Genomic DNA, 27,221 nt, shown 5'->3' on the forward strand with positions numbered 1-27,221 from the left:
TGCACCACAAGGCTGGTCCCTTCTCCTTGTGCTAATGTGACTCCTGGTTCAGACCACAGTTACCCACTGCTAACTGGAAGTGTGGAAAGCAAAGCAGTGGCTAAGTGGAGACTACTGTAGTAAAGAGAAGAAAAGGAGGAGAAGTGGGGGTGCTGGGGAAGCCCCACTCAGATCTCCTGCAGCATGGGGTGTCCACCTCCAGCTGCTACCTATGATTATTGCGACAAAGGGCTCCCACAGGGTATCCTGCAGACAGGTGCTTCTCCCCAAAGAGAAATACCACCCCCTTTACACTCAGGGACAATGATTGCCCTTGACCTCTAGGAGGAGTCAAGCCAGTGGTGCAAGCCATGCTCCAGAGCTCTCCATGGGATAAGGCAGAAGGGGACCCCAGCAAAGACCTCCTCTTTCCTTTCCTCCTGCCCTGTCCTTTCTCCTGAGGTCACTTCCCCCAGTAAACCACCACTCGCACCCAACTCCGAGTCTCAGGCTCTGCCTCTAGGGAGCACCACCCAAGACAGAAGCACACACAGGGGGACCCTGCTGGGCACCAGCCATCCTGAGTCCTCACAAAGACAGGATGGCATGAGTGGTATTATCCCATGGCACGGATGAGCAGAGCAAGCCTCAGGGAGGAGACTTCACTGGCTGAGTACAGACAATGATAAACAGTTGGACCAGATGTGTGCCCGTGCTCTCTTCTTCTCAGCCCCACTGCCAGTGCCTCTGCCCTTCCTCCACCTCTGACAAGGCATCCGGGCACAGGACCCGAGGTTGCCTTACAGAGAGGCCTGGGTATGGGATGCTGGGGAGCTTCTCCATGGTCCTGTTCTTCGACAGCTTTTATAGGTGAAAATTTCTGTGGACTTAGGGAAGACCCAAGGGTGGGAAACCTTGACTGTATCCAAATGAATTCCCATACTCAGAGCCGATTCTCTCTGAACATGCATTTGCTCATCACTGACCATGGTTCTTTTATCCACGTTAAATTTTCTCTCGGCCAGTTCTTTCTGGGGCATATCCTTGCTAGAGGGAATCCTGTCTGGAGTTATGTTCCATAGCAAACTAGAACACTCAGGTGGAGTAAGACGGAGAGAGAGAATCCACAGACACCCCCTTCTGTTGCAGGGCTGCCTGTGGTGGTCAAGAACTTGGAGGCCGTTGTTCAACTCGATGCTCAGCTGTCATTCTATGATTTTCCAGATGGCGGTTGGGTGTTTAGGGGTCGGATAAGTCCAGGGTTCTTTGATTACAGAGAAAGTGGGTTTGGGCTGGATCAGGAATGATTCCATGTGATCAACACAGCAGGAACGCAGGCTCCAGGCTCCACGTAAAAGGAGTAAAGACCTTAGCCTGAGAAAGTTCTCTAAATACGAGCTAACTGGGATTATGCAGAGTGTGGAGAGATAAGAGATGAGTAATTTTGGAAGCCTGGGCACCAACATCAAGCTTCCAAAAGCAGGATCTTGGCAGGACTACTGCAAATTTCTCAGTCTAGATTCTATCTGTAAGGGCCTATCCTGGTGACCCCACGGCTCAGTTGGAGGAGCTGGGGGTTTCTCTAGTGGAACCCACTAGATTCAGAACCCTGGCCTACAGCTGCCTTATTTAATTTCTTACCCTCACCCAGCTGTGGCATCCTGTTTCGGGTGGCCTTCCCCCAAAATGCCAAACAAGGAAATACACATTCGCCACAAGACACACCTGTAGTTTCATCTCAGTGAAGCAATCCTGGGAGATTCCAGCGACAAGGTGTGTGGGCATTTGGGATGAGAGTGAGCAAGGCGGAGCTCCTGGCATTACATTTCTAGACCCACCACCATGAGAGGTACGTGTGAGCTGTGCTTCTGGGTTCTCTGCAGAGAGGGTCTTTTGGGAGAGCCAGCTTCCCACAGTTCTGGCTTTCTGGGCCACTGTATAAACTGGGACTTCAGCCATCTCTGCAGCCAGACCTCGCCAGGAAAATACAACCAGGAAATGAAGACACCCAAGAGTGACAGTCTCAGGCTCCTATTTGCAATCCACGGGCTCCAATCATAGCAAGTCCCATCCAACTCTGTGGGAGTTGGACGAATGGGGCTCCCTACTTTCCAGGCAAGGCCTGTGTGAGTAGAAAAGATCTACCTGGTTCTGTATTTCTGGATTAGAGAGACTCAGGCCGCCATGGACACCCTGGCTGAGCACAGGCCTGCAGGAGCGGGAGGCATGGACTGTCTCCTCCAATGCTCCTTGGTTACCAGAAATGTGCTCGGATGCCCTGAGAAGAAGCCTGAGGGTTTACAAATTTCCCCTGGCCTAGTTGGAACCAGCTCTGTGAAGGCAGAAGAGGGTAAAAATGTGCTTTATGCTTCAGGCAATGAGTGTAACCTCGCAGAACCCCTGCCACCAAGAGGATTCATACTGAGTTGTATGTACTATTTTTTTTTTTTTGACAGGGAGAGTGGACAGTGAGAGAGAGAGACAGACAGAGAGAAAGGTCTTTCTTTTCCATAGGTTCACCCCTCAATGGCCGCTGTGGCAGGTGCACTGCACTGATCTGAAGTCAGGAGCCAGGTGCTTCTCCTGGTCTCCCATGCGGGTGCAGGGCCCAAGGACCTGGGCCATCCTCCACTGCACTCCTGGGCCACAGCAGAGAGCTGGCCTGGAAGAGGGGCAGCCGGGACAGAATCCGGTGCCCTGACCAGGACTAGAACTCGGGGTACTGTTGCCTCAGGCGGAGGATTAGCCTAGTGAGCCTCGGCGCCAGCCAAGTTGTATATACTATTAATACCATCCAACGTGGGTCTCAGGAGCACCTGACTCCCCAGGACATCTTCAGTAGATGGTGTGACGTTTGGAGGCCAGACCTCGCCAGGAAAATACAACCAGGAAATGAAGACACCCAAGAGTGACAGTCTCAGGCTCCTATTTGCAATCCTCGGGCTCCAATCATAGCAAGCCCCGAAGGAGCCAGTAGGCCTTTCCTACTCAAGCCAGCAGTACAGCAGGGGGCAGAAAGGACGGCTGGGGATGCTAGTGCGGCTCCAGGCCGGCCAGCCAAGCATCAGCCACTCCTGGGAACTCTCAAGAAACGTGGTTTCCTATCCCCCACCCCAACTCTAGAACTACTGAACCAGAGACCCTGGGGATGGGACCCAGCTGTCTGTGTTACAAAGTTCTTTAGGGGAGGGTGAAGTTTCAGAATCACAGTGCTTCCTCAAACAGGGGACGAGATGCAGCCTTCAGTTTAGATACATAAAAAGCATAAAATCTATTTGAAAAGCAGAGAAATGGGTAGAGAGCTAGATCTTCCATCTGCTGTTTTACTCTCTAAATGCCTGCAAAAGCTGAGGCTGGGCCAGGCCAAAGCCAAGAGCCCTGGAACTCAATCCCAGTCTCGCACATGAGAAGTAGGAACCCAAGTACTTGGGTCAGCACTGGCTGCCTCTCAAGATGTGCATTAGCAGGAAGCTGGAATTGAAACAGATCTGGGACTCAAATCCGAGGAGTCCGGCATGGGAGGCGGTGTCCTGAGTAAGGTCTTAAACCATTGCTCCAAACACCTGTCCCCAGATGCATTCTTATTGACTGCTAGAATGTTTCAAAGGGTCTAAACAGGTTTCCTATGTTTTAAAGTAGTTTTAAAACCCATATTCCTAGCTTGTAATGGGAGAAATAAAAGGAAGATCTGTTCCCTGGGGACTCCCATGCTTCCTTGGTAATAACTGGAGCTGAGAAGAGGCCATCCTCGTAGAGAGGGCACGAGCCCTCCTGGGAGTGGTGGCCTCTCAGTACCTCCCCCTCCACTTCACTCATTTCCACCTGGAGACATGGGACCTGTTGCTCTGTGACCTACATAATGCCGAGCGTCACCTTGAGCTGAAGTTCATTCAACACACCGTTACCAAACGAACACTGGGACTTACCGCTGCACTTGTGGCCGCCTTCTCTCCCTAACTCTCACTGTTCCCCTCCCACTCCTCCTCAACCCCTCCTACTTTTTGTCAAGATGGAGGGAAGAGAGACAGAGAGAGAGAGCGAGCGATAGCGAGAGCGCCAAAGCCATGTGAGTCAGTTAATACGAGCAGCAACTAAGAGATGTGTTTGTTTAACTTTCACTCCCCTCTGATGGCACTCTTGAGAAAGTGGACTCATTATCACGTTCAGAGAGGAAGGTGCAGTGGCCTTCTGGAAGGGTTGGGAGGGATTGGGCGTGTGGCTTGGGTCTCATCAGAGTAGACAAGCTCATCTTTCAGCAACTGGTGTCCCCTTAGCCTGGGATTATCCGAGACAATTGACAACTTTCTCAGTGACAGACGCTGGCTAGACTCTGGGAACATAAACAGGTGATGGGGACCCACCCCCGTCTCTCTCTCTCCTTTGAAGCGGGTTGGCCCAGTCAGCAGGTGCAGATCAGTCTGCATTGTGGACCTCAAACACACTGTCTGAAATTCTCCCTCACTGGTGCCCGACTCTTGACCTCTTATGCAATTCCTTCGATCCTGTCTGTGTCCCCATCTACAAAGGAAAATCTCCCTTCGGGGGGGGGGGGTCTCTTAGGTCAGCTGGGCATCAGCTGAGGTTTCTGTCCATTCTGGGGAGGAAATGACAAGAATTTGGGAGTGAGTGGAATTCGAAGAGCATACATGTGTGGAAGGGAGCAGATGCTGGCCATTTATACCTAGAATTTACAGTCGCTCAATGCAGTCCTTTCTTGGGTAACCATGTTTGAGAGGTGACAGTGCTAGTGCCAGCCAAAACGGTACCTTTTCACTCTGCTCCAATCATTTTACAGGTGAGGATGTTGAGGCTCTATTAAGACATCTTGCTAGATACAGTTCTGGGGCTACACTTTGTGACTTCCAAAGGGTGTTTCTGCCCCCTGAGGAAGCAGGAGATGTAGAGGGCTCTTGGCCTTGGCTGGGCAGGAGGCTCATGCTGCCATTCCCTTTTCAAGACATGGGGCTCCTCGGCTCCCATGGTTTGCTCTTTTAAAGGCAGATCCTGGCAGCAAGGCTCAGAGGCACTTGGCATGCTGTCAGTTTGCTCTGTGGGGAGCAGAGCCATGTGGGTTGGGCAGGGCCAAAGTGCTGCATAGTCAGCAACTCGGGTCTCTGCAGCAATAGCCAGTCTAGCACGCTTTTCTCGGTTAACACACCAGCGGGTACATCGTACCTCCAGCCCGGAATCCATAAAGTCAAGGCAATTTCCTTAACATGCCATCAATAAGAGATTATGGAAGGGGGAGGGTTTTCTTTAGAAGCTAATGCCTTACTAAAGTTCAAATGAGGCAATATATAGTAAAATAAATTCAATCTCTATTTTCACTCCTTGCAATTTTAGTGGAGACTAAATGAAATGGAACTGTGTTGATCCTAACCCGTTCAATATATCTTCACTTCCTAAGAACCAAGGTCATTTTTACCTTCATGGGAAAGGAGGCAAAATATAAAACACTCACCCATACTGAACAGAAATGCATTTGTGGGTTTTTGAAAGCCAGGAAGATGACTGATATATTATGTCATTCACTTCATGGTGCAGCTGAATGTGTTTTATAGATAGAGTTTAACCTTGCCAATTCTGCTCCAAGATAATCCCCCTTCTGAGGATAAAAATAATATATTTAACATAAAATGAGAGGTTGTGGGAAGAAAACCAGCATCATGTGTCCCATACAACTGATAACCAAAAGTTGCTTGCACGGAGAGATGATCAGAACGAGTTCATGCTGGTGCAGCTTTCTGGCTAGTCATCACTCCACCACTCATCAGGAATGAGGCGGTGACCACCGGACGACTGCCGCCGTGTGCTGCTGAATGACGCAACATACCCGTTGTGTCAGGAGGCACCTGCCACGTGGCAGGGCAGCGAGTGGGCAGTGACACAGACTGCAATAGGATGGACCCTAGATTGACCCTCTGCCCTATCCTGTATGTGTTTTGTGTCCTGGAGAACTTTATTCAGCCCCTTTGAGTCTCAGTCTCTTTGGGAAATGGGATTAACAACACCTACTGTAGCAGACAGTGCAACATTGCTCCATCTTCCATGTCCCTTCTTTCTCTTCTCCCACAGAACTGCAATTTCGTTGAAGTTTTCTGAACTCCTTAGTCTGCAGAGGAATTCTGATTTATCCTAAGCAGTATCTGGAAGTCCCAGACATCTGTTATTGGTCCAGGAAGGAGCATGTGATCTTGGTTGGTCCAATCAGGATGCTAGATAGGACTTGGAGTAGTTGGAATTCCCAGGATGGTCTTCTCTGGTTTGGGACAGCCTCAATGGCTCATCCCAGTGTGTTATGTAAACATTATAATTTTCTCTGTATGCTGGGACAGAAAAGTTTGGCAGGCCCTAAGATAGGAGTCCACACCAGCTGTCTTCATTTTCAGAAGCCTATAAACTGGCTTCTATCTGACTTCACCCACTGAAATCACAAATCCATGTGTTTTTTTTTCCCTCAGTTGCTCATTTTCCTTAATCTCTCTACACCACTGGATTACTGTTTGCTGCCCCTTCTGCAAAACAGCTGCTGGCCTTGCCAGTGCGATAATCGTAACAGTGGTTAACATTCACAGGGTCTCTTTTAGGGGACATTAGGCTTACATATGGCATACCAGCTGCTGATCGTAACAACCAGACCTGGTGGCTAGTGTCCTCCCAGATTTACAGTTGAGGAAATGATTCCAGCAAAACTCTAGTCTCAGCTAGTGAATGCAAGAGCAGAGATTCGAACTTGAGTCTGCAGAAGATTGGGGTTACTTCCCACTGTGCACCACTCTTGCCTTTCTTCTGACCTCCATGCTGTCTCTGTTTCTGGCTTTTATTCCCTTTTCTGTCCTCGCACTGCTGTTTTACCCAAGACTCTGACCTTAATCTCTTCTGTCTACTACACACCCTTTCCCTCAAGGTCTAGCTTATGTCTTCAACTGCAACTCTGATGCTGAATGTGAATCAATGTTGATTTTTCTGAGGATGTTTGGAAGAGCTAACACACGGTATCCCACCAAATCCTCTATGGAACTCTGAAGGTCAACGCTGCACCCACTTCCTTCACAAAGGAGGAGAATGGAGTTGGGAGGAGCCTATGACTTTGGCTGCAGGCTACGCAGTTGGAGGAACATGAGACAGAGCAGCTCAAACCCAGCTCTGTTTTGAGACCAAAGCCCATGAGTGTGTAGGACACCCCTCCACCCACTTGAAATTCAGGTCAAGACCCCCAACTTCCCACTGAACATGACTGCTTCTGTACTCCACCAAGACATTAAATATAACATGTCTAGAATCCAAACTCATCCTTCCATCTTCCCTGCTTTATAGATGTGACACTACCTAGAACACTGTTTCCTTGGGCATCTATGTTGAAGTCTACAAGTCACCTCGAGGTCCACATTCCCCTTTTGTATCTCCAAGCTGCCACTCACCCCCATCAGTCTGATAGCTCCTACATACAAATTCACACTCCAGGTCTGGGGGCTGCTTTTTCTGTGCCCTGATGCCACGCACAGCCACCTGGATCACAGTGCCTTTCTCCGAGTCCCCAGCAATCACTGTCGGCAGCATTCCTACCAGAATCCGATCCACCGTCACTTACCTACTCTCACCTGTCTGCCAGTGCACTCACCTGTACCTGTGCCATCAGGGCAAGGAGGAATGTTCATTATTTTCTTTCATGATGGACTCTAAATTTTCTTGAGCCTCAGCATCAACTGCAGTCTTTTATCCCTCCCAAATAGGTTCGTGACCAGAGCATCTGAAATAAAGATGAGAATTTGCATTTTTAACCAGCACCTTTGGCATTTTAGTGCCTGTGTCCTCTCCCCTACCCTGAGAAACACTGGTCTGGCGTAACTGCTCATCCACAGGAAGGAGAACCAACTACAGAATGCATGTGCTCCTGCTGGCAAGTGGCCCTCTTGCTCACCTTGGACCCTCCTTCCTATTTCCTCTGATGCATTCTATCGCGAGCTCAGCCGTGGGTTATAGACTGAATGGGTTGTAGAATGAATCTGAAAACCTTTGTCCTAATATTTAGGAGTCATTCTCTGATTATGAGGTTGAGATGCCCGTGTTACTGGATGAATTCTGGCCTCCAGTAGGATATCTTGGGTAAAAAGCAGTGGGGCATGGGGCACTCTCTAAGATACTTAACCAGCACTCCTTTCAACTGTTGAGGTCATCAAGAACAAGGCAAGTCTGAGAAACTGTCATATCCACAAGGAAACGTAAGAAGACACAGTAACTAAACATAATGTAGTATTTTGGATGGAATTTTGGGCCAGAAAAAAAAGATATTAAGTAAAAAACAAGGAATATAAACTTTAATTAAAATTAATTTAAGTAAAGAAGTGACAAAGCAGGAACCTAAAACTATCTTTTAGTACATGGGAAGGCACAGAGACATCTGGTCACCATCCCAGTCTTTTCACAGAGTTGATCTTGCAAGTGTTTGCAAAGTTTGGTGCTAATCCAAGGAGTGCTTTGTCCTCTCTCCTTGCCCATCTGCTGGGACAAAAAGCTGGCCTGCCTGAAGGCCTGGATGGTGTGGGGGTCATTGAGAGCAAGGCCTTGGTATGGGGCCAGGCACAGTTCAGTCATTTCCATGGGACCTGGTACCATACCCAGCACTTGCCCCCCTGCTGTGTGACCTTAAGCATGTTACTTATCTTCTCATTTACTGAATGGACAGGACAGTACCCTCTTACGAAGTGTGCTTACAGTGAGTGCTTCGTGAGAGCAGAACCAGGGGTATATTACGTAGTACCTGGAAGACGGCACCTTACCTAAGGCACTCTGGCCAGCTGTACTGAGAGGTTCAGTATGGCACAAGATGACAATTCTGGAACCTTTCAGAAATTCTGTCTCCAGTAATTTTCCAAGTTGGGCCCTGTTCCATCCCTGCAGTAAACCCTTCCTAAGAGTACCCTCCCTGGCCATGGACAATGATTGGACAATTCCAACCGTAACTCAAACCTCCGGTTCCTTAGAAATGCAACATTTATCTGCTGCCTTGGTCCCAGATGCCATTTTTATTAGCATCTAAAAATAAAAGTAATAGTAATTTTCTAAAAAGTCACAGCCTCAACCTAGGAAGCTAGAGTTCTTCCCCTGGGCATGCTGTGAACAGTGGTGCACACTGCATCCAGAGTGCAAACCTCTGACCCATCACGTGCCTGTCAGTGTCAGTGCAACTCCCGGGAGGAGGACACAGGTCAGCGGTCCAGGGAGGAGGTATCCAGCCTATGCCCAGCACCATCTCAGTGCCTGGGGCCTCCCTTTCTTCAGTCTGCCTCTTCAACATTGGTTAAGGACACCCATGGAAGGGGGAGATGGTGGAGGGACTTAGGGAGCGAGGTAGGGAGGGAGGGACAGAGGGGAAAAGAGAGAGAGAGAGAGAGAGAGAGAGAGGGGCCTTGACCTCTTAAAGGTGAAAGACATGGCTTCAACAGGTAAGTCACAACCGTGGCTCCTTGTTGTGCAAACAAACCATCCATGCAGCTGATTAGATTTAGCATTGCCCACATCATTCTCGGGTGTACTCCATGCCATACGAGGGAAGATTCATAAGTGCAGTTCTCTGAGACACTGTGCTGCGGAGTTATGGCGTCTCTGTCCAGTGTGGCCTGGGAGGCCAGGGAAGTCGCGTGCAATTTAGTGCACCCCATAGATCTTTCTGGACACCTTTTCAATGGATCACTGTGGTTGTCGGCTATGCTAACAGCGGCAAGGAATGGTAATAGGCTAGTGGTCCTCAGATCCTTTCATGATGCAACACTTCTGGGTGGTCTCGTGCCCCACTCTGGAGGCCCCTAACTGAAGCAGGTACATTGGGATCTTCCTTGAAGAAATGCAGTCCTGGCCCTGGGGACCTGGATCCCCAGAGACAAGTGTGTGTTTTTGAAGTTGCTACTTGCATAAGTCATGTTAGAATGTATTTTTCTGGCCAGCGCTGCAGCTCACTAGGCTAATCCTCTGTCTGTGGCACCGGCACCTCGGGTTCTAGTCCCGATTGGGGCGCCGGAATCTGTCCCTGTTGCTCCTCTTCCAGTCCAGCTCTCTGCTGTGGCCTGGAAAGGCAGTGGAGGATGGCTCAAGTGCTTGGGCTCTGTACCCACATGGGAGACCAGAAGAAAGCGCCTGGCTCCTGGCTTCGGATTGGCGCAGTGCGCTGGCCACAATGCGCTGGCCGTGGCAGCCACTTGGGGGGTGAACCAACGGAAAAAGGAAGACCTTTCTCTCTGTCTCTCCATCTCTCTGTCTCTCTGTCTCACTGTCTAACTCTGCCTGTCAAAAAAATTAATTAAAAAAAAGAATGTATTTTTCTTAGAGAAAGAAAATTAAAGCAACACAATTTCAAGTCCTGTTCATGCCTCATTCCAAAAAATTTCGCTACCAATTGGGTTTTTTTTTCCAGTACTTTACAATGCATAACTACGAATGTGTGAATGTGTAGAAAGATGTGTGTGTAAGTGAAGTTTTCTTTTTCCCTTCCTTCACTTCTCTTCTTCCTTCCTCCCTCCCTCCCTGGATTCTTTACTTCCTTTTTTTCTTTCTCTACATTTAAAAAATACTTCTTCATGTAGATGTTTGTTTGCCTACATCATGTTCTCTTAGTATATGCCTTGTACTGTAATTTGGTGTTTTCATGATCAATGGCTGTGCCAGTCTGGGGTCTTCAGGAAGGTACAGGAGTCAGGAGTACAACAGATTCCTTGGGGTGACGCCAGCGAGAAGCACAGGGGAGGGAGCAGGCTTGAGCTGGGAGACAGCGCAGTGTGCTACACCCCCGACCATCTCTACCCAGTGGGAGCTCAGACTTGACATTGACCTTGGAGGAGTGACTCACTGTGCAGAAGCAGCCAGGCCTTAATACCCTGGGGGACTCCCAGGGAGGGCATGGTCTCAACTCAACTGCTGCAAAGAATCTTCAAGGCTCTGAAACTGGAGGGAGTCAGCTGGCTACATTTCTTGGCATTGAGAGTCAAGGTCTTCCTCTAAGGGCGACTGAAGGGCACAGCTGCCTCTTGGATCTTGGGATCTTTTCACGTGAGCTGTGCACTTCTTGTTGGAGAGTATTCCCCAGAATGGGTTTATTACACTTGCCTCAGTCGTTCCCCTGCCAAGGGATTCCTGCAATGTTTTTCTTTTTGCTATTATGAACAATGTGGTGCTAACATCCTTGGAGAGGACTCCTGGTCAACCTTCCACAGATGGAGCTGATAAGGTAAATCCAGAGAGGACGCATTTCTGGCTCTAAAGATGCCAGTTATGCATTCATTCGCCAAGTGTCTTCTCACAGGACTATACACAATGACCATTGCCTTAGTGGGATGGGAGAGCCTGCATTTCCTACACCCCCTGACAGGTCTGGGCTGGATAAGGGATTTCTGCCTTTGAGGCCAGCCTCTGTGTGTTGGAACTCTGACCCTCTTTGTCTAAACGTTGGCTCCTGACACCTGTAACTACAATGCTTTGTTTGCTTTGCGGGCGCTTGGCCAGCTAATGGGGCAAATGTAGGATTTATGATTATAGACTCTGGAAACAATTCATGGGGCTCATTCTTTTTGCACCTAACTGCGAAGCAGATACATTGATGAAACTCTTTTTGCACCTCGGTTTCCCCTTGTGCACAATGACAACAGCACCCATCTCCCAGGGTGCAGCTAATGGATGCTTCATGCTCAGTGCCCTGCATGGTGCGCAGTAGTCAACTCAATGAGCATTTGTTAATGTCTGACCATCTGGCTTGGACCTTCGTACCTTATCCCATGAAGCCACAGATCCTCAAGATCCAGCTGTCCTGCCCTGGCAAATAGGGTTCCCAAGATCTAGACCAGCCCCAGTTTTATTTAGGAAATGTCATCATCCCACTGTTCCCCTGGGCCAGGCTACTCCCAGCCTGGAGGGGCCTCTCTCCTGGCAGCAGCTGTAGAGCTCACACCATGTATATCCTCCCCACCACCGAGAAGCACCCTCTGCCTTGTCTTTGAGTGTCTTGTGGTTGAATAAAAACCCAAGATTCCCAGCCCTTTTCCAGATCTTAGTTTGCATTGACTACATTAATTCTCCAAAATATACCAAAGCCTCAATGGTTCCAATCTTAACTTTATAACTTGTGAAACCCATCAGTAAAATGGTATTGGTAATATGACCCACTTTATAGTGCTATTGTGAGGATTAAAGGATTAAAACACACTAAGAATTTAGAGCCGTGCTCAGCCAATAGGCCCAGTGCTATTATCTCTGTTTGATGCCATTCATTTGCACTCCTGGTTAACTGAGGATTTAATGTCTCCATGCTTACTGCAAGCAGATCTGACTTGTGTTTTGTTCAGTTGGGCACACCATAGCAGGCCTGGTGTGAAGAGATGGCAGAAATCCTAAATGGGCCAGAGATGGCAAAAGCAAAGAAAGAGAACTATTGGGCTGAGTGGGTGGTGCAAGGGTTAAAAGCACTTCTTGTCCCCACACTGAAGTGCTCGTTCAAGTCTTGACCATTCCACCCCTCATCCAGCTTCCTGCTAATGTGCACCCTTGGAGGCAGCAGATGATGGCTCATGTCCTTGGGTGCCTGCCACCTGTGTTCTGGGCTCCTTACTTCTGCCTGGCCTGGTCCTGGCTATTGTGGGCAATTGGAAAGTGAACCAGCAGATGGAAGATCTCTTTCTATGGACCTCTCTTATTTCTCTGCCCTTTTAAATAAAATGAAAACGAGGAAGTAAATAAATAATTGAGGAAAAAAAGAGACAGGGCCTCAGCCAGAGAGAGAGAGCTTACATATCTGCTCGGGTGACACCACCTTCATTGAGACACCTGCATAGGCACAGGGATCCTGTTCTCTGTGCTGCCAGCTCATCTCATTGCCGAGAAATGTGGCCTGTGTTAGGAGGAGCCCACTCCTCACCATTACCTTTAGGATCTTGGGCCCAACACTCTGAGCATTTTCAGGAAAACAAACTAACCAAAGTGGAACAAAAACTATGGAAGTTGGGACGTGTATGTGAAGCTTGTCGATTTTATGATGCTGTCAATCAACTCCAGTGAGTCCGGGTGGCAAGGCTGCGCCTCTGATGTAGGGCATTTCTGCAGTTTGTAACCTGCTAGATCACCTGAACGCTGGTGGAATCTTTCTCTCTTAAGCACATGGTAGCTTCACAGGTTGGAACATTTAAGTGGTGATTATGGGGCACTTTGGAATTCCAGTGGCCTGCATGAAACACTTTAGTTTCCCCGGGTTGATTTCTCCTGGGGTCCTATTTGACTCCTGTTAATTGTGGCCTTCCTTCCCCTTTTCCTCAGGGGCAGGTGATCAGTGGGCTGCCTGGCACATGGTATTTGTTGAAAAATTGCAGTTAGGAATCCAAGGACTTCCTTCCCCCCAGCAACTCTCTCAGCTTGCGTCTTCCCTCTTGGAGTGAAATTAAAGCTATTTGTCAGCAACCTGTTCAACCAGATGGAGCGCAAGTCTTCTCTGGGACCACGAATCTCCCTTTGGTCCACCTCTTTTATCTCGGGGGCTGCGTTTTTCACTTCCAAGGGCTCTATTTACCAGCTGCCAAAGCTCTCCTTCTCTCTGGCTCTGTTCCTGCGTATGCTCCTGAAATTCAGTCTATGTTACACACTGCAAAGAGAAGTATGTTTCGTGCATATTTTTTCTTAGGCCCACCCACAGAATTTAGAGGGAGTGTAGTCAGAGCTGTTGAGGGCTCGATATCTCCAGCTTTGGTGGGGTGGACGAGGGCAGGAAGGAGGGCTTTCATCCATGGTGCTATCCTGATGTAGGGCAGATGGTTTATCGCCAGGGTCACCTGAGTAATTGGCATCTTGATTTATTCTACCAACCTTATACATGGAGGGGATAAAGAGCTATTGGAGGGGGCAGACATTTGGCTCAGTGGGGTAAGATGCCACTTGGGATGTCTCCATCCCATAGCTGAAAGCCTGGATTTGAGTCCTGGCTTCACTTCTCGCTAATGTGCACCCTGGGAGGTAGCAGGTGATGGCTCAAGTACTTGGGTTCCTGCCACCCACATCTGAGATCCATAGACTGCATCTCTGTGGGTCTCTCTGCCTTTCAAATAAAATTAAAAAGAAAATAAATAAAAATGTAAAAACAAAGAGCTGGGCCTGCATTGTTGCTTAGCGAGTTAAGTAGCAGCCTGTGACACTGGCATCCCATATGCGCCATCAGTTCATGTTCCGGGAGCTCCACCTCCAATCCAGGTCCCTATTAACATGCCTGAGAAAGCAGCAGAAGATGGACCAAGTATTTGGGCCCCTGCCACTCACGTGGAAGAACTAGATAGAGTTTCTGACTCATAGCTTTGGTCTGGCCCAGCCCTGGCTTTTGCTGCCGTTTGGGGAATAAACCAGTAGATAGAAGACCCTTCTCTGTCTCTACCTCTCTCCCTCTGTAACTCTGCCTTTCAAATAAATAAATCTTTAAAAAAAAAAAGAGCCATTGTAGGGTGGTTTTCAAACTTCTTAGCCGGGGAAGCCTTTATTGACATGATGTCGTTCATGGAATGGCAACCGAAAGCCAAGCAGGTGGCGTTGCTCTCCGTGGAGGTCCTGGCTCTCAGAACCCCTCCCCTGCCCTCTTCCACACTGGAGGCCCCTCAGACTCTGAGGTCCCCCAGAGGAGAGTGGCTCACATCCAGTGTTTCTGTGGGCTGTTCTTCCCCTTTGCAGATGATTTGTAACTAGAGTGGATCTTGTGTTCTGCCCGGATCCATTCAGATCCCTTTACCAGATCTGTGAGCCCCTGCCTGGCTGCGAAGAGCTTTTGCTACCAACAGCAAAAGGCTGCTCTCCAGCTCTTAGAATGCTTTTACCGGCAGCACCATGGACTTGACCTCCCCCGAGGACAACTAGAGACCACCAGCGAACTACAGAAGGGTTACAAGACCCCAGCTCCCGTCCCTGAGGGACATCCATGAGCTCAAACCAAGACTCCAGAGTTTCCTTTAGGGATCAGGAGGTACTCTGCTTGGACTGGGTCTTGTTGGAGTGGTCTTTGGTCATCTTCATGGGCACAAAGGAACCCAGCCACCAGTGGCCTTTTGGGTTCAAGGCAACTGCACGGTTGGGTTGGTCTGCTGCCAGGAAGCTAATGTTCGACTTATCAGAGATGTTGTTGCCTGGAAACTTGGGGCGAGGAGCCGGGGGGTGTGGTGGGGTAGACAGGCAGGCCCACAGGAGGAGAGCTGTGGGCAGGGAGCCCTCTTTGAGGTGGGAGGGGCAGCTTCCAGGGGGCCTCTGCCAGCATGGAGCTCTCACGGTCCTCTTCTCCTTTTATGTGGCCACTGCCCCCTGCTCAAAATTGGAGGCTCATTAGAAGTTTGGGGATATGCCTTTCAAGCTTTTGATGAATAGTTTCCTTGATGAATCCAAATTAAGGCCAGGGCTCTCTCATCATCTCTCCTGTGCCAAAGAGCATGGCAGGAAATAGCTTTTCCTTAAGGCTCTATGCCTTTCCTGGCTTTTGCACAGTCAGCTTCTCATGTGTGTTTCTCACTGGGTCAGGAGGAGAGGGAAACGAGGAAGGCAGGCATTACCTTGGGCCACCCGAAGCTTTTCTTGGTCACTAACCAAGCCCAGGCTAGTGCCCCTTCCAGTGTCTCTGCAAGGCCCCCATGCACCACTTCATTTACCATTCTCACATTGCCTGTTTACTTGTCTGGTTGATGAGGTTGAGGGAAAGCAGGTCTGAAGGGTTTGAAGTCACTGAATCATGCCAGCCAAAGGCAGTCACTGCGCTGTCATCAAGTGGTGCATTTGTGCTCACTGGCCTTGCCCGCTTGGCAACACAGCAGCAGCCCCAGGGTGAACATGAGACTATAATTTGCAGATGGAAGAAAATAGGTCACTCTTCATATGCATGGACTGTAATTCTTAAATAACAAAGTGAGGGCACAAGATATCCTAAGTGTGTGTGGGAACCACAGAGAGAATAGTTATAAACCCAGACTGGGTTGCCCTTGCTATTAAACAGGCCACGCCTAAGCTCTCCCAGCTCAGCCACAGTGATGGAGACTCGATCACGGCCTTCCTCTCTCTCTCATTCCTGCCAGCGTCCTAGGAGCTCCTGAGCGATTGCTTTAACACCCGCCGGCTCCCAGTCTGCTCAGTTCTCTCCTCTGTGCCTGCGGCCCTGTCTGGGTGTTGGCAGCCCCAGGGCTGCTGTAGCCTCTGGATCTGCCACTCTCAGTCCAGCTTCTTGCCCACTCTGTGTCCTGTGCTTCCGTGTCCATGTGTCTTCTCTATTGGAGGGTGCGGGCAGCCAGTCTCCCCTGGGTTGTGCATCTCCTCTTTGCCTTAGGAGGCATCGCACCATCCTGTCTTTGGCCAGCCCCCTCAATTCCCCGCCCCTTAGCCTGCAGCTCCTGAGCTGCAAACCGGGTCCAGCTTCTCCATTCTTGTCCAGCCTGAGGGGTGATTCTAAGGCAGCCTGGCACTCCCACCTGTGCCCTCAATGCTGCTCACTGTGTGTATGCCTAGTTCTTCCTGCTCCTTCACAGAGACCGTTCCAAATCATGCTCAAGAATCAGATAAACTCACTTGTACCACAGAAAAGAGGTCCTAGCCAGGAATTCCTCCACTTCTTATTCCAGGTATTGCAAACCTCCTTGTACATCATCTCCCCGCTTCCTTCTTTTACTACCTTGCAGTGTTCTTCCATTTAGGGGCATCAGGTGTAAGGCTAGATGTCACTTCTCACAGCAAGTACGCCCTGAACCCCCCCAACCTGACTTGAACTCCATCCCATCACAGCGGACTGTGATGCGATTCAATCTGTATCTTTCTAGGTTGTGAGCTCTTTGGGGCCGACAGGGGTCCTCTTGTTCCCTTTGCCACCTCCCCTCAATACTGAGCGCAGTGCCTGGGACATGCTGTTGAGTGAATGAATATTGCTTTCTTTCCACAATTAGCCCATTGGCCTGTGTTCTGCGTCCCTTCCGTTCCCTTCCGGCCTTCTTGTGCCATCAGCTGTTCCTTCTCTGCATTGTGTCTTCCACCTGCCTTCCTGGGCTGCTTTGTAACCACTATCATTGTCATTACCAACAACATCACTGTCAAATCCACATTACTGGGCATTTAATATATTCCAGGTACTCTGCTAAACACTTTACAGCCACGTGCTAGTCGTCCTTATGAGATTCCTATGAGAACAGTATTATTCCTTTTCCTGGTGTCATTTAATTATGTCTCCTTCATTTAAAGCACAGCTCTTTTCAGACCGCATGCCCCTCCACTTCGTGTCATATACCTTCCATTATGTCCACACCACATCTCCAGCATATCGCCGCCACCAGCCAACTCCCTGTACCGCCTTCTCTCCTAGGCTTATCTCCCTGGAGCTGAGCCCTGTCTGCCTGTGGAAGCTCCCGCTGACGTCACCAGCGACCTCTGTGTAGTGGACTCAGGGGCTGTTTCAGGCTTATCTTCCTGGTTTTGCAGTGCACAAGATGACACTGATGGCCACGCCCTCCCCGGGGTTTTCCTGCCTTTGCAGCTCGCATTTCCGCTGGCCCCAGTGTGTGCTCCCTGGGGCTCCATTCTGGGCTCTTTTCTTTCTTGCTCCATGCCCTCTCTCCAAGCTTTCTCTGCTTCAGTGTAACTAACAACCCCACTGTCCTCCCAGGACCTTATAACCAAGGCCACTGCTTCCACCTTGGTCACTCCTCCCCGGAGGCAAATCCCATATGACAATCAGGCTGTATCCTTCACTGTGCCCCACCCAGCCAGTCCTCCTGATTCCTTCACGTGGCCTGTGATGCTCTCACTCGCCCAGTGGCCCTGGGAAAATGTCATCAACATTTCGCTTCCTTCCTTTCTCTTCCAACCTGTAGCTAACCGGCCACAAAATCTCATTCATGACTTCTGCTGGGCTTCTCCAGGCCTGTTTTTTCTTCCTTTTCATCTCCATTGTAATTGTTCTGGTTCAGAGAGTCACCCTGTTTTGACTGGTTAATTGTAGTTGTCTCCTGAATATCTTTCTGTTCATCCAATGAGTGGTGTGCATATTTTTTTTAAATAAAAACATGATGATACGTTTCCTCAATCTTAATTCCTTATTAGTTTCCTATTTTCTTTCAAATTCTTTTTAAAGAATATTTATTTTAATTTATTTATTTGCAAGGCAGGCAGGCAGAAGCATCCCATCTGACAACTCACTTCCTGAATTCTTACAACAGCCACGGCTGGGCCAGGCCAAAGCCAGGAGCCACTGAGTTTTCCAAGTGGATGGCAGGGACCCATACTTGAGCTATCACCTGTTACCATGCAGGGTATGCATTAGCGGGAAGCTGGAATTGAGAGCAAAGCTGAGTCTCCAACTCAGGCACTCTGATATGAACTGTGGGTGTGCCAAGTCGCATCATAACTGCTAGGCCAAACACCTACTCTTGGACGAACTCTTAAAATGCTTAGCATGAATATAAAGACTCCTCTTGATCCCAGTGCTGGTGTCTTTCCTAGCCTCATCTTCTGCCTCCATGCCTCTCCTTCCACTGCGCACCGGTGATACAAGGGCTGTGAACCTCATGCCCTCCTGGGAATCAGCCACACTCTCTCTCACCTCTTAATCTTTACCTCTGCTCCCTCTTTCCCGCTTGATGACTGGCCCCAGTCTGCCTTGGCCCCTATTTTGTGCATACTTCATTACAGAAGTGACCTTGTCGTATTACAAATATTAGATATCTCTTTGTATCCCCAACAGACCATAAGCACCCAGAGGATGTGGGTTTTGCCTTTTAGTTTTGTCAGATGAGTACCAAGGGAGAGATTGGCATGGGTGGGCTGTAATTTAAGAAGAAAATTATACAATCTTTTGTTTCATGCAGATCATTTAAATGAATGATCAATTCTTATGGTGAGAGGGAGATCACACAATTCCAAAACCTAATTATAGGTGACACTTTGGGCTGGAAACAAGAAACACCAGGAAAGGTCACTCCTGGTGCCACCTTCCCCTCCTTTCTTCCTGAAGAGGTGTGCGGGAGCTGTGGGAAGTCAGCTAGCGGGTACCTGGGGAGAAGCACGGGCAGGCATGCCCTGTTCAGTGGGTAAGTTTGCATTTGCCCCATCTGGTATCTTCACATCTACAGGCTTTTGGACTCAGCTAAGGCCGCCAGCCTTGAATGTTAATATCAAGCCATTGTGGGCAGCCTCTTTTCTTTGAAAACCTCATGTCTGGGGCTCTGTGGTTTCCCTCTCCTTCAAACGACCCCTGATCCCAATCACTCTCATGGAAGAGAGGCCCGATCACCAACGCAGGTGAATAATTGGAGTCCAACCTCTCTTGAGCCAGCAGGACTCATGGTCTACTATTGCCTGAGCTTGAACCAAAGTTATTTTCTGATTCTTATAAGCTCTGCTGGCCTCTCAAGGAGACATAATCAAGACTGGAGTCTGGTGGTAGGAAGACTGGACTAGATGCTCTCTGATGAGTCTCTGCTAACCACAAGCTTCTCTTGAGACATTTAGCTTGATGACACATGGTAGAGTGAGGATTCTTCTTGGTCTTCACCCAACTACCTAATGCCTAGAAATGGTCCATTATGCCTTGTGCAGGTGCCACTGCCGTGCGATCACAGATGAAAGACACAGGTCCCAGCTACCTTGTCACCAAACTAACAGCAAGCCCAGCTCCCAGAGAAGAGCTACTGGAATGACTTGTATTGTCTGCAGGCTCAGGCGGGAGCCCAGCTGAGCCTACTCTGAATGGATGGCCCTCAGAAAGAAGAGTGCAACAGATGATACTGCTCTTAACACCATAGGTTCAGCACATTGAGACTTAATGCTATAATGAGTACTCAAACAGTATATTTCACTTTGTGTTTCTATGGGGGTGCAAACTGTTGAAATCTTTACTTAATGTATACTAAACTGATTTTCTGTAAAAAAAAAAAAAAAAAGAAGAAGAAGAAATTATCAATTCCCAACTTGACTCTCACTGGGATTAAACATGACAATAGGTCTGATCTGATTTTATCATCATTTAAAAAAAATCATCTATTATTTTTCACTTTATGTTTCTGTGTGGGAACAAACTGTTGAAATCCTTACTTAATGTATACTAAGCTGATCTTCTGTATATTAAGATAATCGAAAATGAATCTTGATGTGAATGGAAGGGGAGAGGGAGTGGGAAAGGGGAGGGTAGTGGGTGGGAGGGACGGTATGTGGGGGAAGCCATTGTAATCCATAAATCGTACTTTGGAAATTTATATTCATTAAATAAAAGTTAAAAAAAAAACACCATAGGTTCTGGGATAGCTGCTGTGACGCTCAAACCAGCCACTGGTATCTCTGCTTCCAATTTTTCTGCCATAGCTCAGCAGACAAGGAGAAGCAAGTGACACATAAAAGCCCAGTGCAACAGGGGACGGAGCCAGGTCTCTGGCCCACAGGTCACCTGGCTGGAGAGAGACTCCGGGAAGGAGCGGAGAAGCAGACCGGGGCTACCCATGAAGCCCAACTCCTTTTCCTCTGGGGCAAGTCAGGCAGATCCGTTAGTCCTATTTCAGGCAGGAGGACAAACAGCACTTTGTTTCCCATTCATGAGACAGGGCTGAGTCATGTTACAGTGCCGCTTAAAGTGCGGTGCTTAGGGGCCAGGTGGGAACAACGACCGAGACACAGAAGGAGTCTTTGGAGTGAGCCCACTCAGGGGTGCCGTTGCCCTCCAGCTCTGAAGGGCAGAGGAGGAAAAACTGTAATTTGCTCTGGCCCCACTGCGGGTAGGATGTTAAACCTAAGCAAGCGTTTGCTTTGCTGTGATCTGGTTTGGAAGGCTCCCTGCCTGAGGTGAGTAAGAACTGCAGATCTGGAACCGCCCAAAAGATTTTCTTGTGGGAAATCTCTGTCTTCCACTTAAGTGCTTCCATTTATTTTTATAGTTACTGTTTTGCTGACACGGCAATACCTGGATTGTCCTCTGTGTGAAACAGAGGGCAGCAAGCTACCCTCTTCGTGCCATGGTGCCCCTGCCCACACCGTGCATCAGCAGGTCGTGGCCATCCTGCCAGCCCCTTTCCACTCCACCGACATTCATACAGAAATGGACAGATATTCACAGTTCTGTTTCTAGCACTACACAATAGGATTACGCCGAACAAACAGTTCTTGAATTTTCTCACTGAGCAGTATCTTCTAGAGCTCTTTTTGGGTCAGTACATAGAGGCTGAATTCGTTGTTTAAAAGGATGCAGTTAGTATTACATCACAGGAACATCCATGCTCTATTAACTATTCCCTTTAAAAACTTATTTTCATTTGAAAGGCAAGGGGTCTGTGTGGGGGGCGGGGGGTGGGAGAGGAGAGGAGAGAGAGAGAGAGAGAGAGAGGCTTGCATCTGCTGGTTCACACCCCAAATGCCTGCAACACGTGGGTCAGTCCAAAGCCCTGGAATTCAATCTGGGCCTCCCTGGTGGGTGGCAGGGACCCAAGTATGTAAGCCACACCTGCTGCCTCGCAGGTGTACATCAGCAGGAAGGCAGGATTCACACCGATGCTATGAAACGGAATGTGGGCATCCCAAATGGCATTTTTTTTTTTTGACAGGCAGAGTGGACAGTGAGAGAGAGAGACAGAAAGAAAGGTCTTCCTTTGCCGTTGGTTCACCCTCCAATGGCCACCGTGGCTGGCGCGCTGCGGCTGGTGCACCACGCTGATCCGATGGCAGGAGCCAGGTGCTTCTCCTGGTCTCCCATGGGGTGCAGGGCCCAAGCACTTGGGCCATCCTCCACTGCACTCCCTGGCCACAGCAGAGAGCTGGCCTGGAAGAGGGGCAACTGGGACAGAATCCGATCCCGACCGGGACTAGAACCCGGTGTGCCAGCGCCGCAAGGTGGAGGATTAGCCTAGTGAGCCGCGGCGCTGGCCATCATTTGCTTTTAAACCATCTCCACTTGGTACCTGCTACAGGCACGTATTTCACTACCTTTTCTTTGTTGCCAGCTGATGGTCTTACTCAGGTTTTGCCTGCTTGATAAACTTTTACATTTTTATTTTTTCCTCAGGAAATCATCCATGGCCTATAATTTTCACATTTGCTGATAATTACATTTTATATATGTAGTATCTTTCTATTTATAAAAAAAAATGGGTGCTGGTTCTAGTCCTGGTTGCTCCTCCTCCAGTCCAACTCTCTGCTGTGGCCCACAAAGGCAGTGGAGGATGGCCCAGGTCCTTGGGCCCTGCACCCACATGGGAGACCAGGAGGAAGCACCTGGCTCCTGGCTTCGGATTGGTGCTGCACCAGCTTCAGCGGCCATGGGGAGTGAACCAACGGAAGGAAGACCTTTCTCTCTGTCTCTCTCTCTCACTGTCTATAACTCTACCTGTCAAATAAATTTTTTTTATTTAGTAAATATAAATTTCCAAAGTACAGTTTATGGATTACATTGGCTTTCCCCCTCATAATTTCCCTCCCACTCACACCCCTCCCATCTCCCGCTCCCTCTCCCATTCCATTCACATCAAGATTCATTTTCAATTATCTTTATATGCAGAAGATCGATTCAGTATATATTAAGTAAAGATTTCATCAGTTTGCACCCACACAGAAACACAAAGTGTAAAATACTGTTTCAGTACTAGTTATAGCATTACTTCACATTGGACAACACATTAAGGACAGAGATCCCACATGAGGAGTAAGTAGACAGTGACCCTGTTGTTGACTTAACAATTTGACACTCTTGTTTATGGCGTCAGTAATCTCCCTAGGCTCTAGTCATGAGTTGCCAAGGCTATGGAAGCCTTTTGGGTTCGCCGACTTCGATCTTATTCCAACAGGGTCATAGTCAAAGTGGAAGTTCTCTCCTCCCTTCAGAGAAAGGTACCTCCTCCTTTGGTGGCCCCATTCTTTCCACTGGGATCTCACTCGTGGAGATCTTTCATTTAGGTTTCCTTTTTTTTCCCCAGAGTGTCTTGGCTTTCCATGCCTAAAATAATCTCATGGGCTCTTCAGCCAGATCCGAATACCTTAAGGGCTGATTCTGAGGCCAGAGTGCTATTTAGGACATCTGCCATTCTATGAGTCTGCTGTGTATCCCGCTTCCCATGTTGGATTGTTCTCTCCCTTTTTGATTCTATCAGTTAGTATTAGCAGACACTAGTCTTGTTTGTGTGATCCTTTTGACTCTTAGACCTATCAGTGTGATCAATTGTGAACTGAAGTTGATCACTTGGACTAGTGAGATGGCATTGGTACATGCCACCTTGATGGGATTGTATTGGAATCCCCTGGCACGTTTCTAACTTCACCATTTGGGGCAAGTCAGCTTGAGCATGTCCCAAGTTGTACATCTCCTCCCTCTCTTATTCCCACTCTTATATTTAACAGGGATCACTTTTCAGTTAAAATATGTCAAATAAATTTTTAAAAAAATTTTAAAAATCTCATCTTGGAGTCATGTTCCAATTTTGTCATTAATATTTGTACCTTTTACATTTCTTGATCTGCCAGAGTCTACATATTTGCATATTTCTTTTTAAAAACAGGCTTGTTGATTATCCTGCCTTTTTTTTTTACCACACTAATATCTGCTTTTATTATTATTACATTTTCATGCTTTAGAAATATATTGAAGGGTTTTTACATAATATTTCTGGGTAGAAGTGGACAGTTAGTTTTAATGGTTTTAGTTTTCTAATGTATTAATTTAAAGTTACAACTTTTTCTTTGAGAATTGGTAGTGATGCATAGTATTCTCATGTTTGTTCACTGTTAATAGTAGTAATTTCCACTTTGCTTTTTTCCTTGACCCCAGATTTTACATTTAAAACTTTTAGTATTCCTACACTGATAGGTTTTTTGGGGTAGGGGGCTATCCTTTTATTTATTTTTTAAAATATTTATTTATTTATCTGAACATCAGAGTTATATATAGAGAGGAGAGGCAGAGAGAGAGAGAGAGAGAGAGAGAGAGAGAGAGAATGAATGAATATCTTCCATCTGCTGGGTCACTCCCCAAATGGCCACAGCAACTGGAGCTGGGCTGATCCAAAGCCAGGAGCCAGGAGCTTCTTCTGGATCTCCTACAAGGGTGCAGGGACCTAGGCCATCTTCTACTGCTTTCCCACGCCATAGCACAGAGCTGGATTGGAAGTGCAGCAGCCAGGACCTGAACCGGTGCCCATATGGGATGCCAGCACTGTGTGGGACAGCTTTACCTGCTATGCCACAGTGCCAGCCCTGGGGTTATCCGTTTAATGTTGATTCTGTGGTCAAAGGATATGGTCAACAAGCTTTTTACTTGGGGAATTTCTTTTCAAGCTTTTACTTGTGCATGTGTGCAGTATGTGCATGTACAAGTGGTTAACACATGACAATTTCACGTGTGCTTGAAGAGAGCTCATTCAGTTTCTCTTACTCATCAACTGTTATTACAGCTTTCAAATTCTCCATGTTTAAGATTTTGCTTAAATTGTGAGCAAGATAACCAAATATTCCCCCATTAGGGTGAGTTTCTAGATTTCCTGTCTCCTAGAATTTCTGTCAGCTTTTTTTTTTTTCCTATTGTAAGTGAAAAAGTTTGTGTCTGTTACAGCTTTCTGACAGTTTGAGATTTTTTATCAGTACCAAGGGAAGTCCCTTTTAGTATCTTTTCCCTTAACTTTTGCTTCTGTGACTTCAACACAAATTTGATTTTTGTTTCTCGTTTTCTTGGCTTATCTTTGCTGTTCATTTATTTTAACCATTGCCCTGTAAGAGGAGCAATCCAGATCGGGGGAAGGGAGGTTCAAAGCTCACCTTCGTCACCACCTGGCTCTGAAGTCTTGAAGAAGTTATTGATCTCTTTGGGCCCTGGTTTCTCATCTACAGAATCAGAAAAATCAGAAGGCTGTTTCTTGAACTTACTGTTGGGATTAAATATGTAGCACAAAGTAAATGATTAGTAAATATTAGAATTTAGTATTCTTTTATGTGTGTCATCCTTAACAGCATATCAGGGGACTGGGAAAGCTTGTAGAACATGGATTGAAAAGGTAAATTTACAGCAAGTGTCTGGCCTGGTGTTTGAGGTGCCGGTTAGGAACCACGTATCCCGCATGGGAGCGTCTGGGTTTGATTCCTGGCTTCAGCTTCTGACTTCAGTTTCCTGCTAATGCAGACCCTGTGTGGCTTCAGAGATGGCTTAAGTAACTGAGTGCCTGCCACCCACGTGGAAGGTCTGGACTAAGCTCCCAGATCCCCACTCAGACGCTAGCCACTTGAAGAATGAACCAGAAAAAGAAGCCCCCCTCCTTCCCTCCCTCCCTCCCTCCCTCCCTTCCTCTCTCCCTCTCTCCCTCCCTCTCTCTCTCTCTTTTGTAAACAAAAAATTAAAAAGATAATTTTGGTGCAAAAAATTTCAAGTTTACGTGTAGTTTTTTCATCATATACATTTCCATGAGCTCTTTGAAAACCCCTCATATAGCTGAATGTTTAAAGCTTAATCTAACAATCTTCTTTAAGAAGTGACTTTAACACATTCATATTTTTAAATGTTTTAAACAGTTTAAAAATTCACTCACTTTAGGTACGCAATTGATTCTCAGCAAATGTACAGAGCAGTACAACTGCTCCACTTTCCACTCTGAAAATATCTTGCACCCACTCATGGCCACTTTCCATTCCCACTCCCAGTCCTGGGCAACTAATACCCTACCATCTCTCTATAGATTTACCTTTCCTGGAAATTTCTCAAAAAGGAATCATATAATATGTGGCCTTTTACACTACTTTTACTTAGCACAGTGGTTGTGAGGTTCATCCAAATTGGATTGTTCCTACTTTTTTGATGTAAATATTTGCATATAAATATTTGTGTGGTCGTGTGTTTCCTTAACTTTAGTGTAGATTCCCTGGGGGTGCCATTGCTGGCTTATAGTGTAGCCTATATTTAACTTTTTATGAATTGCTAAAATTTTTCCCAAAATGGCTACACTATTTCTTAATTTCTTTTTTTTTTCTTTGATAGGCAGAGTTAGACAGTGAGAGAGAGAGAGAGAGAGAGAGAGAGAGAGAGAGAGAAAGGTCTTCCTTCCATTGGTTCACCCCCAAAATGGCCTCTATGGCCGGCGTGCTGCACCGATCCAAAGCCAGGAGCCAGGTGCTTCCTCCTGGTCTCCCATGCAGGTGCAGAGCCCAAGCACTTGGGCCATCCTCCACTGCCTTCCCAGGCCGCAGCAGAGAGCTGGACTGGAAGAGAAGCAACCGGGACAGAACCGGCGCCCCAACTGGGACTAGAATCTGTTGTGCCAGCGCCGCAGGTGGAGGAATAGCCAAGTGAGCCACGGCGCTGGCCAGTTTCTTCATTTCTTAAAAGATTTATTTATTTATTTAAAAATCTGAATTAGAGAGAGAGAGGGGGAGAGAGATCTTCCTATTGCTAGTTCACTCCTTAAATGGCTTCAATAGCCAGCTCTGGGCCAGGCCAAAGCTAGGAGCCAGGAGCTTCATCTGGGTTTCCCATGTGGGTGCAGGGGCCCAAGGACATGAGGCATATACTGTTGCTTTCCCAGGCACATTAGCAGGGAGCTGGATCAGAAGTGGAGCAGCTGAGACTCGAACTGGCACCCATATGGGATGCTGGCACTGCAGATGGTGGCCTAACTCACTGTGCCACAGCATCAGTCCCCTACAGCATCTCATATCCAGTTATCCACATCCTCGCCAACATTTGATAGGTTAATCTTTTTAATAACTCAACTAAAAATGGGTAGAATATCTGAATTTATGTTTTAGCAAAGAAGTTACATAAATGGCCAATACATTAGGGAAATACAAATGAAAATCACGATGAAATCCCACTTCATCTTCACAGAATGGCAACAATAAAATATTTTGCTCATTTTAAAATTAGACTGAACACTTTATAACTGTATTCTATGAAGCCACTATTACCCTAGTACCAAAACCAGCCAACTAAATCACAAGAAAACTACAGATCAATATCTCTCATGAATACAGAAACGAGGAACCTCAGTGAAACTCCAACAAGCTGAATCAAGCAGCACACAAAAAAGGATTAAGAGGTTTATCCTGGAAATGCAAGATTGGTTTGACCCCTGAACGTGTATTATGCAATGCTCTGTGTCAGTGGACTGTGGGACAAGACCCACATGGTCATCTCAATAGATGCTCAAAGGGCAGTAAAAACTGCAATGTCCTTTCATGACCAACAACTACAGCAAACACACAAAACAGCCACTCATCAAAGTAGGAATGTAAGAGAACTTCCTTAACCTGAT

The 27,221-nt window shown here is 47.6% G+C and overlaps 1 long non-coding RNA gene across 1 annotated transcript in view; it reads right to left on the reverse strand.

Moving 5' to 3' along the window:
* LOC103349149 (uncharacterized) overlaps positions 1-27,221 on the reverse strand; it is a 257,314-nt gene that overhangs the window by 106,607 nt on the left and 123,486 nt on the right. The window contains exon 3 of the long non-coding RNA XR_016214930.1: positions 7,601-7,729. This is a non-coding gene — a long non-coding RNA (uncharacterized LOC103349149). The remainder of the gene's footprint in view (positions 1-7,600; positions 7,730-27,221) is intronic.

Source organism: Oryctolagus cuniculus, chromosome 10 (genome assembly GCF_051225735.1).
Source record: "Oryctolagus cuniculus isolate XC-2025 breed Fujian yellow rabbit chromosome 10, ASM5122573v1, whole genome shotgun sequence".
NCBI classification, from domain to species: domain Eukaryota; kingdom Metazoa; phylum Chordata; class Mammalia; order Lagomorpha; family Leporidae; genus Oryctolagus; species Oryctolagus cuniculus.